This window comes from Hypanus sabinus, chromosome 22, assembly GCF_030144855.1.
Source record: "Hypanus sabinus isolate sHypSab1 chromosome 22, sHypSab1.hap1, whole genome shotgun sequence".
Lineage (NCBI taxonomy): Eukaryota > Metazoa > Chordata > Chondrichthyes > Myliobatiformes > Dasyatidae > Hypanus > Hypanus sabinus.
Window position 1 is genome coordinate 34317739 of NC_082727.1, and position 6000 is coordinate 34323738.

A 6000-nucleotide genomic window follows, 5' to 3' on the forward strand; every position below is an offset into this window, starting at 1 on the left:
AGTTTCAAGTTCTTAAGAGTGAACATCATCAACAGCCTGTTCTTGCCGAAGCACATTAGGATTAGATTCCATTTGATAGTCTATGACCATCCTTGTATATACTTGAGATCGAAATATTTCACTCACTGCCCGTTCAATTGCTGGCATTTAGGGCAGCAAATGAAGGTCCTCCATCTCTGCCTGTATAGCAAGATTTTTCATTGCTCTTTCCATAACAATTGTGTTTTGACTAGTCAGAGTTGTTAGCACTTAGCTGAACCCCTGAACTTGGAGGACTGGTGGGCCACACTTGGTCCAGACTCTGCCCTACCAAAAGCCAAAGCACAAGGCCTTGGCTCCAGCCAGCATATCTCCCTGGGTCATTGAGGCACTCAAGCCTCTAAACCCTACAACAAGGTTCTAATATTTCAGCTGCAAATTAAGTCATCTTTCCCCCTAATTAGCATGCATGTGAATTACAGATACCCAGTCAGGTTTGTGAATATCGTTGGAACAGGGAAAATATTGTGGGGATTGAAATGTACTAACACAAGAAAGTCTGCAGATGCTGGAAACCCAAAGAAACACGCACAAAATGCTGGAGAGACTCAGCAAGTCAGGCAGCATCTACAGAAATGAATAAACAGTTGTCGTTTCAGACCAAGTCCCTTCTTTAGGGACTGCTCTTGATAAGTGGTAAAGTTATTCCTTTATTCAGGTTACTCTCTTATTCTGAAACTCTGCATGCTATTTCCTGACATCACATGAATGTGGTTCACTCTTCAACAATAACATTCAAAACTTTAATCTGAAGACAACATTTGAAAATCCTTAACATCCTGAACACTAAATTTGGTGGACTATTCAAATAAATAGAAGTATTGAACACATTGAACATCAAAACATTAAACACTGCTCTGCAATCAGCTACTTGTAAATAGTTTGTGCATGATTCCTATGGCCTTAATGGAATTCTATCCCGTAACTCGTCACTATTTTGCGTTTGTTTAGAAACCCAGTACGTTAGCAATGTATGTACATTGCTATAGTAAACCATCTAAACTAATTAAAGTAATACACTGAGAGAAACGGGAAAGGGAATCAAACAGGATGCAGAAGATGGAAGATAAATAAAGCATAGATGCACACAGGTACAGAATGAATTCAAATCACAATATAAGAACATTTAAATTTATGAACCCTTATTACATCTCAGATAAAATAGATCGAAGTTACGTATAAATTGTGGAAAATGTAACAGAATCCAATTTCCCTTTTAAGGTTATTTATATTCTGCATTTGCAAATACATACAATGTGAATGTCTTTGATAGCTGTCTTAACAGTAAAACGTAATTATATTCTGAGAGTCTATTTGCTGACTCCTTGTCAAAATGTAATACTTCATAGTTCTAACCATACTAAGTTGTCCCTGGATTAACATAATATGCTTCAAAGAAATGTGGCTACATAATATAAATAAGCAATGCAGTAAATGATCAAAAACACACTGAACTGCATATTACATTTTGATGAGCCAAAATCAATTTACTTTGAATTTGAGTGCAAACCGCAGCAGATTGTTCTTTTCTTCAGCGGGTTTGTTTGTTAAAGCAGCAATGTACCAAGAACTAAACAGAATAAATGAGTCCACCTGCTCTCTCACTCCTTGCACATACACAAACGTACAGGCAGGACGGATTTGGTTTATGTGCCACAGGAGTACAGCTGGTGGAGTTGCCTCCTCAGATGCAAAGAACTCCTGACCTCGGTGCAGTCTGCGTGGAGTTTGCACGCTTTGCTTGTATTTACACAAGTTTGCTTCAGGTGCTCCCATTTCTTCATATAATCTCAAAGACCTGTGGGCTGCTAGGTTAATTGGCCATTGTAAGTTGAATAAGTATAAAATGACATTGGTATAGGGATTGGTGTAAATGGATTACTGATCCACTCTCCATGACTTTTTCATATTTCGGTTCAACCATGCATTATCAGAACATGCATTTGAGCCAAATCTCTTGGTTGGCACCTATTAGTGCACATCCTTAGTTTCCTATTTTCTGCTTCTTCATTTCAGATAACATTTTCATCATGCACATGGTCATCACTTTATGAAGTGCCTCCTGAGTGTACGTCAGAATCAGAATTAGGTTTAATATCACCGGCATGTGTCGTGAAATTCATTAACTGTTTGTGGTCTTCTGCTGCTGTGGCCCATCCACTTCAAGGTTCAAAATGCTGTGCATTCAGATGCCCTCACTGTTGTAAGACGTGGTCATTTGAGTTACTGTTGGTGTGAACCAGTCTGGCCTCTCTCGTTAACGAGGTGCTTTCACCCACAGAGCTATCGCACACCAGATGTTTTTTTTTTGTTTCTCACACCATTCTGTAAACTCTAGAGACTGTTGTGCATGAAAACCCCAGAACATCAGTAGCTTCTGAGATATGCAAACCACACCATCTGGCACCAACAATCATTCAAGGTCAAAGACACAATTTTATCACATTTCTTCACCATTCTGACATTTGGTCTGAACAACAGCTGGACCTCTTGACCACGTCTGCATGCTTTTATGCATAGACTTGCTGCCAGATGATTAGCTGATCAGATATTTGCATTAATTTTATTAGATGTATCTATAAAATTGCCACTGGGTGTACTTCGTGGCAAGTGACCAGAAATAGCACAGAGAGGGCAACAGTGCGAATGAGCCTGCGTGAGTGGTAGCATTAACAATTTGTCTCAGCTTTGCATCTCTAGTGATGAGGACATTACCGTCAATTTATGTACTTACAATCAGTCTATGTATATGAGCTAATATCCAAACACACCCGCAAACGCTGGAGGAACTCAGCAGGTCAGGCAACATCTACGGAAATTAATAAACAGTCAACAATTTAGGCTGAGACCTTTCTTCAGGACTGAGAAGGAAGGGGGAAGATGCCAGAATGAGAGGTAAGGGGGAGGGGAACAAAGTCAGGCTAGAAGGTGATAGGTGAAGTTATGTGGGTGTGAAAGGTAAAGGGTTAGAGAAGACTGAATCTGATAGGAGCTTCTTGGTCTTTTGGCTAAGATGTAGTATCATGGGGGACTCATTGTGATCAAGAGGCCAATAAGAGCTGAACCTGCTGACATAGGGGTGGATCCTCTTGCTGATTGGGGAACCAATCTAACACCCTTTTCCAGCTAGTGACACCCGGCTAGTACATTGACTGGAGGACTTGGGATCTGAACCACGGTTAGGGTAGCAGTGAGGGAAGCCCCTTCAACAGGGACCACTGTACTCGGAAAGCTCTGCTCGACTGTTGCAAGCTTGAGGTGAAGGGCATCTATTGTGTCCAAGACTTCAACAGCTTCTTCAACAGAACTTTCAAGTACATGGTAGGATGGTAGAGGATCCTGCAGGAAGGGGCAAAGAGGCGCAGCTGGCACTGCTGAAGACTGTTTTCACCATCCGCAGCCAGAAGGAGCATGTGATCTCACAGCACATGTTCAACCCAGATCTGCCCCTTGTGGACATCCTCACTTTCCTTGCCCAAAGTGCAGGAAGCTGTGGGAACTAAAAGGATAGGTTCGGGATCTGGACAAGTAAACGCCAGGCAGAGCTCAAGCTGAGGGTGGACTCCAATGGTTCCATCGTCCACCCTCCCTCAGTCTTCGCCATTGGAGGGCAATGCAGTTACGCGGTTCTATGCTGGTCCACCCAGACTATGCGGTAACAGCACCAAGTCTGGACATGTTGTGGCCCCATGCGGTGCAAGAACTGCAAACAGAAAGGCCACCATGCAAGCGACTGTCACCTCTACAAAGCCTGCCCAAAATGTGCCAGCTCCTACCCACAGGAAGCGAGGGGGGTGCTGGTACTGATAATGCTCAGGCAAACAACAATGCATCCACCATCAGCGCGGAGGCCATGGCCAGCTCTAGTTTAGACTGTGACTGAGAAAGGGCTGATGGAACTTTCCTACAGGAGTGCGCACCTCCATAACTAACAGAGATGGTCCTGATGGTGGCCCCATGTTAATCTGTCCGGTGGGGGAGAGGGGGCAAAGATTGTCACGCTTCCAGACTGAAGATTCTCCATCAGCCGTCAAAGTGGTGGTGCGGGGCGCCCCCTGCTGGCAGGATTGAGGTACTGAAACACTCCGCTCCGGCCAGTCAGCGTGAAGCGAGCCGCCGGCCGTCCTTGAGCTCCAGATCCCCCGATGGAAACAGCCCGCTCCCGGATTGACCTCCTCTTCGTGTCAGAGCCCATCACGGTCTGATCCTCCGACCCGGCTGGCGGCGAGACGGGCCCTCGCAGATCCTCCTGCGTGTCCGGAGCATCATCCCCGCGGGACGATGGTGGGGCAGAGACAGCGTGGGTTTGCGAAGAGGGTGCAGGGAGAGAGAGAGATGATAGGGCCCGTGTTGCGTTTCATCCTGCGTGACCGAGGACTCCGATCCAGGGACACGCACACATCAAGTGCTGCTGGCAGATCATCAACTCCTCTTTGGATACGTGTGGGTCGGACTGGCTGCCCGCAGGGTCTGGTTGAGGAAGGACCGTGGTGTGGGGTTCTGCTCCAATTTGAGAGGGTGGGCTGGGTGGCGGGAGGAAGACCCTCAATTATTGTAGTAGTTAGCATACCACCCCGGAGGGCCACACAAATGCGGTCAATGTGTATGAATGTAATAGAACAGTACAAAAAGCTTTGACCATGTGTGTAAAGACCAAAGGGCATGGAATGGCTTATACTTGTAAATAATCTTAATCATCAATAACGTTTATTTTATTAATTTTAAAAATCTGACAGGAGAGGAGAGTGGACCATGGGTGAAAGGGAAGGAGGAACATCAGGGGGAGGTAATAGGCAGATGAGGAGAGATAAGAGGCCAGGGTGAGTTATGGGGGAGATGGAAAGAGGAAAAGGGAAAAAAAAAATTACCAGAAGGAGAAATTGATGTTCATGCCATCGGGTTGGCGGCTACCTGGATGGAATATGAGGTGTTGATCCTCCACCGTGAGAGAGAATTCATCATGACAGGGGAGAAGGCCGTGGACTGACATGTCGGAACAGGAATGGGGATAGGAATTAATGTGTTGCCTCTTCTGGAAGGACTGTTTGGGGCCGTGAATGGAGGTGAGGGAGGAGGTGAGTGGACAGGTGTCGCATTTCTGTCACTTGCAGGGGTATTTGCCAGGAGGGAGATTTGTGGGGAAAGCCAAGTGGATGAGGCTGTTGTGAACTTTGTTGTTTTGTGGCAGCAGTACATTGCAGCATAAAAAACTGTAAATTACAATAAAAATATGAAAGTCAAATTAAATAAATAGTGCAAAAAGAGAGCAAAAATAAGGAACAATAATAGTGAGGAGGTATACATGGGTTCATTGTCCATTCACAAAACTGATGGCAGAGGAGAAGAGATTTTTCCTGAAATGTTGTGTGACATCAGGCTCCTGTACCTTCTCCCTGATGGTAGCAATGAGAAGAGGGCATGTCTTGTGAAATGGGGGTCCTTAATAAAGATGCCACCTTTTTGAGGCATCACCTTTAGAAGGTGTCCACGAAGCAGGGGAGACCAGTACCCATGATGGAGGTGGGTGAGCTTACAACCTCCTGCAGCTTTTTCCGATCCTGGCTCCTCCATACCAGATGGTGATGCAACCAGTCATAGTGTTCTCCACCGTACATCTGCAGAAATTTGCAAGAGCCTTTGGTGATATGCCAAGTCTCTTCAAACACCATGACGGTTGAATTTATAACCCTCTGTGAAGTGGCCCTTCCATACCAGACAGTAATGCAACCAGTTAAAATACCCTCTTTGATACATCTGCAGAAGTTGCTAGTTTCTTTGATGGCATACCAAAACTCCACAAATTCCCAAGGGAATATAGCCACAGATCTGACTTCTTCCTAATTATGTCAATATGATGGACCCGGGATAGATCTTCAGAGAGGTTGACACCCAGGAACTTGAAATTGCTCACCCTTCCCACTGCTGACCCCTTGATCAGGACTGGTGTGTGTTCCATCGACT